General features: G+C 42.6%; 1 protein-coding gene across 4 annotated transcripts in view; it reads left to right on the top strand.

The window, feature by feature from the left end:
* CDC14B (cell division cycle 14B) overlaps positions 1–15203 on the top strand; it is a gene marked incomplete at its 5' end in the record, with an annotated part of 75650 nt that overhangs the window by 32703 nt on the left and 27744 nt on the right. The gene's annotated exons all lie outside the window — the stretch shown is intronic.

The raw sequence follows: 15203 nt of genomic DNA on the forward strand, positions 1-15203 counted from the left end.
TTCTTGCTGTGGTGGGTTTTCTGTTTTGTTTTGCTGTGTTCCTTTTGTTTTTGAAAGGCATGGTTTCTCCGTGCAATAATAGTGGCTGTCCTGGAACTTCCTTTGTAGACCAGGCTGACCTTGAACTCACAGATCTGCCTCATTCTTCTGTTTTACTTTGTTGGTTCTGTGGAGTAAACTCAGGTCCTTCATCTAATCAGGTGTTCTACCACAAAGTGGTACACCTAGCCCATGGCTGGTGTTTTTCAACAGTGAAGGAGAAAGATAACTTCTTGTATTTGTAGACAAATGTCTTGATGTATTTGGTCCTTTTTGATGCACCGTTGACATTACTAATGGTTATATTTTGGGCACACAGAATCTTAGTTTTGTTTCTATGTTTTCATGGTTAATATATGGATTTAGTATTCCTCCAAGAGGTTTAGCCTTGCACATCAATGTTGAGTCCAAGGCTGAGAATTCGCCAGGTGTACTGCCTGGTTTTGTGTGTCAATTTGGCACAAGTTGGGATCAGTAAAGAAGAAGGATCCTCAGCTGAGGAAACGCCTCCATGAGCTCCTGCTGTAAGACATTTTCTCAATTAGACCATGGGGAAGGGCCCAGCCTTGGTGGTTCCGGATTCTATAATAAAGCAGTCTGAGGAAGCCAGGGCCCCTCCATGACCTCTGCATCAGCTCCTGCCTCCAGGTTCCTGCTCTGCTTGTGTTCAGTGATGAACAGAGTCAGAACGTGTAAGCCAAATAAAAAATAAACCCTTTCCTCACCATCTTGGTCTTAGTCATTGGTGTCATGGCAGTAGAGACCCTAAGGCACCAGGGAAACTGGATAATTTGGATGTTCATCAAGTTTATTACTCTGCTTATATAGAAGCCAGTGTGTGGGAAACCCAGAGTTTGTGGTTGTGACAGGTGTGGCCACAATGGGTGGGCTAGTGGAGGAACTTAGGGTGGTTATAATGCTTGGGAGGGAAGCAGGAGAAAGACTTCCAGTTAAAGAAAGTTATTAATAGTAGGAAAGAGTGTTGACATGTGATAAAGACTCTACAAAAGATAAAACCCCTAAGTGAGCAAGGCTGCTTTTGTTGGAGCCAGTTTAGTTCTATGGTTAAAGTCTTGTAGAGATGAGTGCTAACCCCTGGGAACTGACGTCTTGATAACTTTTCCTGGAGTTGCTGAAGTTTGGAGGTAGTATAATGCTTAATCAGTAATGTTGAGACAAACCAAAGACCTAGAACTTTTCAGCTCAGCGGTCGGTTGAACACTTGCCTAGCACGAAAGGGACCCCAAGTTCCATTCCAGGCATTGCAGGGGAAAACAAAAAACCAACAGAAAGAAACATAAGGACTAGGGCGAGCATCAGATAAGAGGGATAAGAGTGCTCACTGTGCATGTGTGAGGATCTGCATTCTTAGTTCGGCCCTCATCTGTGACCCGGAAGCTTCTTTTTTGGCTTGTTCCCAAGTAGCTCATTTCTAAATTATCCCATTTATAGTGTTCTAAGTCTACCACAGCTGGTTGCTTCTCTTCAGTTTCATGTGACTTCCCCTGAGTCCAGGTGGTGAATCTCCCTCACCTGACTATTTCCCAGAGCCTCTCTCTGTCTCTCTCCGTCTCCCTCTCCCTCTTTCTGCCAGACGTCCTACCTTCTAATCCTCCCTCAGCTTATTGGCCATCTGATTTTTCTTGTCGATGCTTTTGTCTCAAGTTAAAGAGAAATATAGGAAGATATATATAATCAATATTTCCTTTTATTAAAAAATAATTTTTGGTCATCTAGAAGCCAAATTTCCAAAGGAAAACGTAAAGTGAGTAGCATTTGCTATTTGCAAATAAAAAAATTTTTTTTTAGACCAGGCAGTGGTGGTGTGTGACTTTAATGCCAACAGCAACTGGGAGTCAGAGGCAGGCAGATCTCAGAGTTCAAGGCCAGCCTAGTCTAAAGAGTGAGTTCTGGGACAGCCAGAGCTAAAAAGAGAAACCCCGACTCTGTGTGTGTGTGTGTGTGTGTGTGTGTGTGTGTGTGTGTGTGTGTGTATGTGTATGTGTGTATTTTAATAGCCACAAAACAAATTTTATTATCTATTTTAAAATTTTTAAACAGGGGTCAGTGGGTTTTGAACATACTTGCTCAACATTTTAAAAAATGCCTATCAACTTCCCTTTACAGAAAAAAAGATTTATTTATATGGGTGATTGCCTTCTGGCGTGTGTGTGCTCCATGTGTGTGCCTTATATCTTCACAGGGCAGAAGAGGGTGTCAGATCCTCTGAAACTGGGGTTCTGGTTGTGAGCTACCTAATGTAATGTGGTTGCTGGGACCTGAACTTGGGTTCCCTGAAAGAGCAGCAAGCTTTCATAACCACTGAACCATTTTTTCAGCATCCATGTTTCTTTTTGTTTTGTTTTCCTTTAACTTGGGATTAGACCCAGGACTTAATGCTTGCTGGTTAGATGCTCTACCATTGAGCTACATTTAGTTGTATATGTGTATTTGTGTTACTTGTGTATTTATGTGCTGGTGAGCACCATGGTACACAGTTGGAGGTCAGAGGACAAAATGTCCACCCCTTGGGACCCAGGGATCAAGCTGAGATTGTCAGCCTCTGTGGCAGGTTCCTTTATCCACTGAGCTATCTTGCTGTCTTGAGATCTGCTTTTTAAATTAGAAACAGTTACTGGTTATCATCCTCCCATTAAGCTTCTCTATTGGATGCTTCATCTCCTCCTTGGGTTATTCATACTTTGAGGGCAAGACTTTTAACATTTTCCTTTGTTAAAAAATAAAAAAGTGTGTATTCCATGACACAGCAGAGCAATTACCTTGTAGCTTGCAAATTTGCTCTCTTCCAGGGTTAATAAATTACTCTGGAAGAGTTCATTGTGGTGACTTGTAAGTTCCCTGGTAAATAATTTATTATTGTATTTTTAAAAGCAGTTCTTACAGTCCTTAGAATGGCTTGCCTTGTAAGCAGTCATATGGAAAATTATGGTCCTAATTAATTCCTGAGACTATACTTGTTCAGCAGTCTGAGTAAAATCCTACAGTCTGAAGTGAAGCTGAGAACTTTATTTAGGACTTCAGTGGTGAACTTTTGTCCCTCTGGTCCACTTCTTAAGGGATTTCATTGTTTTGGACTCTGAGCAGTCAGCTAAAGTGGCTTCAGGGCAAAGGAACTAGCCGTGAAGTGGGCCTAGGACTGGTGTCTGGAAGCTGAGGGTCAGATTGCATTCAGCCAGCAGTGCAGACGGTACAGTGGAGACCATAAAGTGGAGCCAGGTGGATGGTCACAGGCTCTGTAAACACTCTGTGAACCTCCTCATGTGTTAAAAGAGGCAGAACAACCAGACAACCTGTAAACACAGCAGCCAGGCCCCCAGACAGAGGCTACAGGTCCGGCACTCAGCTGTTCCAGGGTGGAGGCAGTTGCCGCTCCCAGCTCATGAGGCTTCCGTCTCTGTCCACTCCAGCCCCTGGGATGTTGGCTGAGCAGTATTAACTTTGACCCTTGGACTACGTGTGGTTCTTGTTTACAAATCTGTTGCCCTTATCTTCATTCCAGTTCTGGTTTTAGGCGGGATGGTTTCTTGTCTATAAATAAGGGCTGAGCAGTGGCCCCCTATCAGTAACAAGCGGGGTGATCCCAGATGAGCAGCTGATGCCTCCTTTGGAGAAGACCAGCCTGCAAGGGTTATGTAACTCCCAGGGTATTTTTAAATGGTTGTAGCCCTCCACCCCCACCCCGTGTGAGATCATGGTGCTAGGGATATAGTTCACTTTGAGAGTACTTGCCTAGTGTGCAACAAGCCTAGGGTTTGATTTCCAATACTGAATGAACCTGGTGTGAGGTCCATGCTTATAAACCTTAACTCTTGGGAGTTAGAGGTAGGAGGATCAAGAGTTCAGCCTAGGCTACACCTTTTTTTTTTTTTTTTTTTAAATACAAAACAAAAAATATTGAAGATCTTCTTTCTTTAAAAATTATCAATGTGCTGAGCATATGCCTTTATTAATTTCAGCCCTGTAAAGACTGGAGCAGGTGGATCTTTTTAAAATTCAAGGCCAACCTGGCCTACATAGCAAATTACAGGCAAGCCAAGTTAACATAGTAAGATCCTTGCCTCTAAAGACAAAAACAAAGCCAACATGACTAAACATTTTTATATACATGTATGAGACTATCAGAAAATACTGAAGAAAGAGTCAAGAGTTTTGCTCTGTTTTTTTAAATGTAGCAGTGTTCAGGGCTTACATCCAAGTCCAGCTCACTATCCCCCACCAAGTTCACTCATCACCCCCCCATTCATTTTTACTAACTGGCTTCTTTAGGAGTTTTTATTTGTTTGCTTGTTTATTGGGGGGGGGGGTGGAGGCAGTGTTTCTCTGAGTAATAGCCCCTAGCTGTCTTAAAACTCACTTTGTAGACAAGACTGGCCTCAAACTCGAAGAGATCCACCTACTTCTGTCTCCTGAGTGCTGGGATTAAAGGCATGTGATGCTTTCCTCGGCTGGTAACTAGGTATTTGATATTCTGGACTTCAAGTTCCTATACCCAAAGTAAGGGTGGCTATAATATGCATATAACTTAAAAAGTAATTAATAAAGCTAAGGCTGTTGGAATATAAGGCCGTCTGATGTTTTTATTTTTATTTTTTGTTTAAATTTTGAAGCAGAGCTTTGTAGCTCAGGTTGGTTTCAAACTCTCAATTCTCTTGCCTCGGCCTCCCTGGAACTGAGAACAGGCCTGTGCCAGGCCTGACAGTCTGATTAGTTTATAAAAATGTGTTAGGGGTTGGGCTCAGTTGCTAAAGTAGTTGAGGATCTGAGTTTGATTCCTAGAACCCATATACAGAAGCTGGGTGTGGTGGTAGATACAGAGTCACAATGCTGGAGGTTGGAGACAAGATTTCTGATCACCACTGTAACCTAAGTGAGCTTCAGGACAGTGAGACCCATTTCAAAGGAGTGTGACACTGAGATTGTCTTCCAGCTTCCACACATGCATACAGCAAACACACACATCAAAAGAAAAGCCAATTGTGGAATGTTTGGTTCGTAGTTTTGTAAATCTGTTGTGGATATTCTTCTGCCTACCTTTTAGTAGCCAAATGTGAATTTATATTGATTGTGTGCACATGCTGTGGTAATTTGGAGAGAGTTTTGTTGTTTTTGTTTTAAACTCAAATTCTTGGCACAGGAAGGACAGTGTCATCTGGCTGACATGTGAAAATAGTTACAGGAGCTTTTAAAGGCTGCAAACATTGTGACATTTTCTGCATAAAGAATATTTGCAAATAGTTTATTGGTTTCTCCTGTGGCTGTGTTGGTTTTTGGGACCCAAAAGCCTTTTGTTGTTCTTAAGTCTGGCTCAGTAACTGGTGTTCTGTTTGGTCCCGACACATTATCAGAGCCTCTCTTAAGTGTGTAGATGAAGCTTCAAAGTGTGTTTTAGAACAGAAATAAGAAACACGTGTTTAGTTGTTTAGTTGGTCTTTTGTTGCCAGAGGCCAGGCTTGTCAGAATTAAAACCATGTTTGATGGAATAGGGACGTTTTTCTAGGTTATGACTCCTTTTGTCACTTAGGGGCACCTTCCAGTATTTGAGGGTTACAGACCCTCACATGACCCAGAACTTGTTATCACTGACCTAAAAAACAAACAAAAGACAAAAAGAAAAACCCCACAAAAGATGTGAAGTTGTCTAGAAGGGACCCCATGTTTTGGTTTGGTTTTCTGCCTGTCCCAGAAAGCTGAATACTCAAGTTGGCTTTGAGCACCTGGCCTTAGGCTTTCTGCCTCATTTTCCAAGTAGTCAGGGCCACAATCTTTGTTTGTCTCTCACTCTCTACCCCCTTCTCTCCCCCTCATACTCCCTGCACACACACCACCACCATTTTTGGCTGGCTGTTTCATGGATTTAAAACAACTTTGAAACACACTACAGTCTTAAGTATTCCCTACAATATTTTTATGTGTATTCATTTCACATGTATGTATGTGTGCATCTATGGAGACCAGACAACCGCTTTGAGATTTAGTTCTCCCCACCTTGTGATCACTTGCAAGACCATTGCTACAGGTACTTAGTTTTTCCTTTGTGACTTCTGTTTCTGCACAGAAATGAGTGCTAGCATCACATTTCTGCAACGGTCATGCAATTTCTCTCCTGGTCTTTAATTATCTGGACAGTCGTCTCCAAAGGTGGCTCACATCCATCTCTGGCAAGCCACTGTTGAACTTTATAGCAGGAGATACTCTTCCTTGTGTGATCTGCTGAGGATTGCCCCCAAAATGACAGTTTACCCAGTGTGGGTTGATGTTAAGGTGATACATGATTGGACAGTGGAGAGGTAGGTGGGGTTGGGAGTGGGGGTTGGGGAAGGCTAGGAAAATGGAAGAGGTAGAGAGGAGAAAGGATTCCGGGAGGAACGGACATGGAGGCAGATGTGTCTGTTCCTCTCGGCACATCTCTAGCTTGATGTGGTTGTTATTATTTCTAAGGATTTCTATGGGTCTTTTTATCTCATATAGAAGGACAGTCTGTATCTTTGTCCATTGGTTGTAAGCTTATTGTGAAGAGGGTTTGTGGATTGAGACTTTGATATATAAACCCATTTGTTAAGCTACCAGGCTTTGGAGGAAATGTTTGTACTGGGTGGTGGAGGAAAGGAACATGGTGGTGCTGTCGTGTCCACCCGGGACAGAAACAGCAAAGAGTGAACGGTGCCAGAGTTCATAGAGGCCAATTAAGGCCACCAAGTTAGAGATCCCCATAGTGCTAGATGTCCCCGAGCGGGAGCCGGCAAAGCGTGGGATAAAAGGTTAAGCCATCTCTTACTCTGGGTTGTCTGCCTGTGCATCGCATGTGTTCTGGCCCTTGGAGGCCAGAAGAAGGCGTCTGATTCCCTAGAATTGGAATTACAGACCATTGTGTGGTGCCATGTGTGTGTTGGGAGAAAAAACTTGAGTGTGTATGAGATCTGGTTCAGATGTTCAGAGCACTGTCTGCTCTTTTAGGGATGCTGAGTTCAATTTCCAGCATGGTGGCTCATAACCAGCTATACCAGGGTATGATGTCCTCTTCTAGTATGCAGGCAAAACACTGTATACATAATACATAAATGAACAAATAAATTAATAAATCTTTAGGAGAGGGAAACCTGGAAGTAAAAAGGTTCTCTGGAAGAGCAGCTCCTAACTATGGAGCCAGCTTTTCAGCCCTACACGCCTGTCATTTCTGTAATTTCTGACATGTGAGAGGGCATGTTAAAGGTAGAAATACAAGGAGCCAAGGCTTGTTGGGACTGTCTTGGAATCTGGCTGTCATAGTGGCTAATCTTTTTCTTGGTAATATCTGTTTCTTGGCTTCAAAATAGTACCATGATGACATTTGAGTGGGCATTCTGTATACACAACTTCTGATATAAATATCCTGAACGAGTTTGCTGAGGCATTTCTTGTGTCCAAATAAGCAACAGTGATATATTATAAAATTGTGTTGATTTTAGAGTTTGCTAAATTGAGCGCTTGTTTTGGTATAGAAATCAATAAGATTCCTCCTAAGGACCACATTGAAAGTAGCTTCACATGGGAAAGTCTTCTCGTCAGAAAAATGAGTTGCCTTGAAAGCAAAAGCTGCAGATGTTTTTTTAAAGGATTTATTTTTGAAGCTGAGCATACCTTTAATTCTAGCACTTGGGAGGGAGAAGCAGGCAAATCTTTTGAGTTCGAGACCAGCCTGGTGTGCAGAGCAAGTTCCAGGACTGCTGGCGTTACACAGAGACCCTGACTTGAAAGACAAACGAAAGTATAAAGGTTTGCCTGCGTGGAGTGCACAGAGGGTGTCAGATCCCCTGGATTTAGAATTATATTAGTTATACATGGTGCTGAGCTGCCAACTGGGAACTGAACCCAAGTCCTCTGCAAGTTCAGCAACTGCTCTCTTACCTAATCATCTCTCCTGCCTGGTAACAAATAGTTAATAGTTATGTGCAGAGGTTTAGATTAAATCTCTAAGTTTCTTGAATGCAGCATTAGGGTTAACTATTTTTTGTATAGTCATTCCCCAAATAGATTTAAAATAGTTTTTAAAAATTCATCATTGGGAATCTGGAGTGTTCCCTCACCGCCTGTACTGGCTGGTTTTGTGTCACCTTGACACAAGCTGGAGTTATCACAGAGAAAGGAGCCTCAGTTGAGGAAATGCCTCCATGAGATCCAGCTGTAAGGCATTTTCTCAACTAGTGATCAAGCGGGGGGGGGGGGGGGGGGCCCAGCCCACTGTGGGTGGTGCCATCCCTGGGCTGGTAGACCTGAGTTCTATAAGAAAGCAGGCTGAGCAAGCCAGGGGAAGCAAGCCAGTAAGTGACATCCTTCCTGCTTCCTGACCTGCTTGAGTTCCAGTCCTGACTTCCTTTGGTGATGAACAGCAATGTGGAAGTGTAAGCTGAATAAAAACCCTTTCCTCCCCAACTTGCTTCTTGGTCATGATGTTTTGTGCAGGAATAGAAGCCCTGACTAAGACACTGCCCATAGGAAAAAATTGCTGCATTACTTTGAATCGAGCTTGTGTTCTAAGACTAACCCACAGTTACTACCAAATTAAAAGCTATTTCTTTTGAAGTTTAGAAGGAATCAGGGCACCACTATTTTGGTATTTAAAAAAACCAAAGGCTACATTCTTGTGGAATAAAAATTGCTTTAAATTGATGTTTAAGGGAAATTGTGTATAGTTTTGTGTAGAGAAGGTAGAAAGCTACAGAAATTCTGAATAAAGGTTCTGGATTTTGTCTGAATTGTATCAGCACACATGTTCAGGGATACACAGCAAATCCAGTTCCTTCAGTAGGTGCTTTGGTTTTACATATTTGTTCCGGTGATTCATTAAGGAATATACTGTTTTAGAGAGTTTTTTCTTAAGGCTTTTTTCCCTCCTTCTTGACAGTTCTATTTATTATAACTCTTGTAACCTTCAGGAAACCTCGTCTGAAGTGTCCCATGCCTTCAGGAATTTTATAGTATGGTGTCTGATTTGGTCATTAGTGTAAGTTGCAGGGAGTGCTCTATACAGAGTGTTCCAGGCTAGCCACAGGGCTACATGGTAAACTCTTACCAATCAATCAATTAAATCAATCAGGATCGACCAATCTGGCTAGCCACAGGACTACATGGTAAAGTCAATTCATCAGTCAGTCACTGGCTACAGGTGAACCCTTATCAATCAGTCAATTAATCAGGTCAGCCACAGGCTACATAGTGAACCTTGAAGGAAGGAAGGAAAACAAACAGTTGTGATGAAATAGTAGCTCGGTGCATCACCCTCTTGTTACCTGAAATGTGAGAACTGTCCATTCGAAAGAAAGACGTTGCCTTTTCCTAGTGAGTCTCCAGTTCGGCTCAGTGGGTGGCATCATCAGTTTTTCATTTGCTTTGGGCTCTTTACATATATCCACCAAGGCTTTTCACCCCAAAGGCAGTGCAAAAGAGCGCAGCCTGCCATGGGCTAAACCTCTCCAAACTGAACCAAAATAACCCTCCCCAGTGTAAGATTATTATCCTGGGCATTTTGTCACAAGAGATGGAAAGCGAAATCTGCGCCCTCCCACTCACAGCCGAAACTATCTATCTTCTAGAAGGCTCCTGGGAAGTTGTAATTCATGGGTTGGAGTGATGCCAAGAATTCAGTGACATGCACATGAATGCTGGTTTCCTCATGTCTTATCTTGTCCTATATTGTCGCCAATAGGGCCAGTATTGGAAACATTGACACAGCCTGGTTCTCACGCAGTCAGAACCTGATTTTGACTTTAATTTTTTCTCCCTAAGATATCAAGCATACGGTGCATCCCCAGGTTTTATTTTGTTTTGAAGGTAAGTAGTTAGGGAATGTCATGGTGTAGCCTAGTTGAGCACTTGGCGTGTTCAAACTACAATGCCCCCAAAGTCCGCTTCTACGGAAAGGTTTCAAAGTCCCTTTTCTCTTGTTCAGTTGCTACTTGCTGTTTTGTTTATACCAGTTAGCAGGTGGTCGTGGCATTGTGGCAGGGTTTTTAAATTTAGTTTGGGGTTTTGGTTTCAGAGGGTTTTGTTTTTAATGGAATGGAGAAAAGGCAAGATTTTATTGGGTATTAGTCACCTTTCTAGTACGTAAACATACCTGCGGTTATGCCTTGTAATAAGGGGAGCTTCATGATGGATTGTGCCTTTGCCTTTATGCTTGTGTTCAGTATGTGCTGGGGCTTTGGGGCCTGTGATGAGGGGACAGTGCATTAGGGCAAGGAGCATGTGACTGAGCAACCTGCTTACATCATGTCTGTTCAGAATGGTTGAAAGAAGAAACTGCAAAGTCCCAAAGTCTCCTTCAAGGACACCCCTGGTGACCTAAACCCTTTGGCCTTCTTCTCCATGGCAACACGCTGAAAGACCAGACTTTAATACCCGAGCCAGCGGAGGCCATCTCAGACCCACGTTAGATGAGTGGTTAGTCTCAGCCAGGGGAGGAGACACCTGGAGGTTATAAGGATGTGCTAGTTTCAAGTTCTAGTTCCTGTTGCCGTGATAAAAGATCTCAACAAGCACTTTAGGAGAGAAAGGGGCTCACTTGACTTACAGTTGCAATTTACAGTCCATTGTTAAGGGGAATCAAGGTAGGAACTTTTATCACTTCCACAACCAAGAGCAGAAAGAAACAAATGCACGTATTCTTGCTCTCAGCTAACTTCCTCCTCTCTCACATGGGCCTTCCTCTAAATTAGCAGGTAGGATAGTCTTCCATAGGCAAGCCTCTCGCAAGAATCTACTCCTAGGTGAGTCTAGGTCTTGCCAAGCTAAATAGCACCAACTAGCATAACATTATTGATTTATTTGATTCATACGGGTGCTCTGACTTCACACATACCAGAAGAGGGAGTCAGATCCCATTATAGACAATTTCAAACCACCGTATGCTTGCTGGGAATTAAACTCTGGATCTCTGGAAGAGCAGTCTGTAGCTCTAAATTTGTAGTTTTTATGAAATAGTGGTGTCTTTTTTTTCCCCTAAATAAATAGTAATAGAACCGTTGTTAGCCTCTGTTTAAAAGATGTATGTGTTGGATGAATTAAGATGAGTTGAGAGTATAGATGGTGATCATTGGTAATTAGGTAAGATTTAAAAACACATTTCTTAGCTGGGTGTCAGTGGTGTAGGCTTTAATCCCAGCACTTGGGAGGCAGAAGCAGGTGGATCTCTGTGTTCAAGGTCAGCCTAGTGGAGTTCCAGGACAGCCAGGGAACACATCTCTTGTTCTTGGGATTGATTGACATTTTGCTGGACCTTTTCCTACTGCCGAGCACTCTGTTAATTAGGGTATCATTTTTCCCATTGCTGGGACTAAATACCTATCAAGGACAACGCAATAGGAGGATTTATTTTGGCTCATGGTTGAAGAGAGGTGAGCCTGTCATGGTGTGTTCATGTAGGAGAATGTAGCTGGGATTCTTCTCAACTGACAAGCAGAAAACAGGGGATCCTGTCTTGTCCCCACTTTGCCCTTTTTATTCGATTTAAAACCTCAGCCCAAGGGAGGGCAAGTCCTTTATCTTTAGTTAATCCTCTCTGGGAATTCGTTCAGACACTCTCAGAAGAGTATCTTCTGGATGATTCCTTTTTTTTTTTTTTTTTTTTTTTTTAAGAATTATTTTATTTTATATGAATATATACTGTAGCTGCCTTCAGACACACCAGAAGAGGGCATAAGATCTCATTACAGATGGTTGTGAGCTACCATGTGGCTACTGGGAATTGAACTCAGGACCTCTGGAAAAGCAGTCAGTGCTCTTAACCACTGAGCCATCTCTCCAGCCCTTCTGGATGAATCCAAATTCAGTCAAGTTGATAGTGAAGATTAACTATTACAGCTCTTGTTTGTGAAGAGTAAACGGAATAAAATTCTAGTAAGAAACCATTCAGACCTTGGGAAAACAATTCATTAATAACTGTTAATGCAAAAAAAAACTGGAATGTCTACTGGAAACTGTCAAATCTTTTATATTTAGTTCTAAGATCTGGTTTTACGTTTAAAACCTAGATCTTGTTGCTAGGTTTATTAATTTGCTTGCTCTGTGTGCATGCATGCACATATATGTATAGAGACCAAAAGTAGACGTGTGTTTTCTCGGTTATTGTCCACCTCATTTTTTGAGGCATGATTTTTCACTGGATCTAGGGCTTCTCAATCTGGCTGGGCTATTCTGACCTCTGCACTTCAGGCGTCTGCCTGGCTTCTGTGTTCCAGCACTAGGGTTAGACACCTGTACAGTGACCACCTTTTATGAACTCTGGGGATCTGACTTGGAGATCTCCTGCTTGTATAGTCATAATCCCTTTACCCATGGAACCTCTGCCTCTGCTGTGGTCTCTCTTTTAAACTAGGCAAAGAATTTTATTAACCTTTTCCAAACTTTATTCCCAGGCTTCCTCAACTTAATTGGACGCAAAAAATGAATTAGGTATAAGCGAAAACTGAAAAGAGCTGCAGTGTCTGATGGGGCTTGGACTTAAAAATGTTAGAGACCTAGATTTTATTAGCTCCATAATCAACATTTTAAAAAGCAGTCATGATATAAAATAGTAGCTTTTGTAGCTTTTGTAGCTTTTGCAAATGTCACCTTCAGAAGTTGCTTCAGTTCAGTTTGTTTCATTCTTAGAAGCCTCATCAAAATTCTCCATTAGATCTGGAACTTGATCATCCTTCTCTCCAGGAGCAAGTGGAGCTTTTCCATCCACAGATGGTTCGGGCAGAGCTTCAGTCCTTAAACTAGTCAGACCAGCTGCTTGTCTCAGTGTGGCCTGTAATGCTGAAGGTGTTTGCTGCCAGAGACACCTGAACTTTAGGATTGTTAGAATGTATCACTGTTCCTTGGTTTGTAAACATTTTCACCTCTTCAATATCAGAGATATTGTTTACCCCTAACTTCTTTAAGGAGAGCTGCAGTTTTTTTATCTTCCGCAGTTCCTTTCCCACCAATGTGGACTGGTGCCTGCAGTTTGGAGAGCTTTTCCTTGTTCATGACCATTTCTTTCAGGAAATGGGGCCGCACGGGAACTAAGATTCACGCTCAGGGGTCTTGGGCAGACCTGGTGAAAGAAGGCAGACACTCGGGGGTGCAAGATGGCAGCTAGAGCTGTGGTCTTTTAATCCTTGTCTTGGTGTTTTGAGACTAGGTTTCTCTGTGTAGCCCTGGCTGTCCTAGAACAAGCTCTATAGTTCAGGCTGGCCTTGAACTCAGAGATCCACCTGTCTGCCTCCTGAGTACAGGGACTAAAAGCACAGGCCTGCCACCATGCCTGTTACTTTTTTTTTTTAAGTAAATGTTTTTAAGATTTACTTAATTTATGTATATGAGTACACTGCATCTGTCTTCAGACACACCAGAAGAGGGCATCAGATCTTATTACAGATGGTTGTGAGCCACCATGTGGTTGCTGGGAATTGAACTTTGGAAGAGCAGTCAGTGCTCTTAACCACTGAGCCATCTCTCCAGCCCTTAGCAAATGTTTTTAATCCAGTGATAGGCTTACATTTAAATTAACTACTTAGGAACTATTTTAAGTTTTCCTTAATTTCGTAAGTGTTCTCTCCACAAACCAGACGAAACCCATCTCAGTCAGATAGGAATGGTTTATTGAACCCTAATATTGATCAGATCATGGACATAGCTTAGAATTATCTGAGGCTATGACAGCACACATTTCCAGGACAGGCTTATAAAGGAAAAAACCACAGTGAGCTCACATGCAGGTGCAGGAAGTGCTGCCCAGTGGTCAGCTCTGACTCTAGCCATTTCAGACATAAGTTCATATTGGCCTTTGATTTGATGGGTCCTACGTGAAGCTTTGTGAAATTTAAGATTAACAAAACCATATACAGAACACAAGAGGGGACATGGTCAGTGTGACCCTGCTCTGTGTTAAGTTCTATGAAATATTTGCATATTACATCGACTGTATGAGATAGCCGGCAGGCATGGGACGGCTGTGCTGGGTGTGCAGGCCTCTCAACAAGTACAGAGTTCAACACAATAGGCAAAACCCTAGAGCCTATGCTTGGACCCAGAATTAAGAGGTTGAAAACAGCCTTGAAAACAGCTTCCGCAACAGTATTAAGCACCGGAGATAAGAAGCCTGTCTGGGTAATGGTGATAGCTCACACCTTTAGTCCTAGCATTTGAGGAGTTTGAGGGAGTTAAGGGGGGAGGGCGGAGGCAGGGTGATCTTTGAGTTCGATGCCAGCCTGGTCTACAGAGTAAATTCCAGGACAGCCAGGGCTACACAGAGAAACCCTGTTTGGAAAAATCAAACCAAATGAAACAAAACAAACCAGCAAAAACAAAAAAAGAATTAGCTTGTAATTAACCCGGTATCATTTTCTCCCTTTTATGCCGTGTCTTGGTTCCAGGAATCAAACTCAGTACCTTGTGCATTGCTGAACCTGTGCTGTGCTGCTGAACTATAGTTTTATCCTGGATTTGAATTCTGCTATTGTAATTTAAAATATATTTCCCATAGATCGGTTTTGGAATTTAACTTAGTTTTGGTCTTTTTATGCGTCTAACCGAACACAGGAGAGTCCCTGGCTCCTGTGTGGAGTGGGAATACCCTGTAGCCAGTGGTGGCAGGTGGTAGGTAGTGAAAGTAACAGTTGCGTAGATGCGGGTGAACACCTCTTAAGTGGAGAGATCTCAACAATAAAAACTGAGGAAAACACTGCAGGCCATAGTCTTGGTTCCTAGCATGAACCAAAGTAGGCAAAGAAGACGGTTTGGTCTGGTGTGGTAGGGCATTCCTGCGGTAGGTGGAGTTCAGAGCCAGCATGGTGAGTTCCAGGTCAGCCAGGCCTACACCGGAAGCTCATGAAAACTCTGTCAACAAAAAGAGAAAATATGTTTTTAAAGTATTTTACCAGAGGAAAACTGAAGCGTACAGTAGTTCTGAAGACAGAAGCGGATGAAAGTAGGAAGCAGATGTAGTTAGTCCAGTAGCAGACTCTCCACAGTGGAGAGAGTGAATCAAGGCCTTGTTTTGGAAGAGGGTGTGGTTCACTGGCAAGCTTCTGTCAATGCACACACACTCTGAGGTGGGAAAGCTGGAGAGATGGCTCAGTATTTAAGAGACTAGCTGCTTTTGCAGATCTGGGTTCAATCCCCAGCACTGAATGGTGACTGAC

Source organism: Micromys minutus, assembly GCF_963924665.1.
Source record: "Micromys minutus genome assembly, chromosome: 1".
NCBI lineage: Eukaryota > Metazoa > Chordata > Mammalia > Rodentia > Muridae > Micromys > Micromys minutus.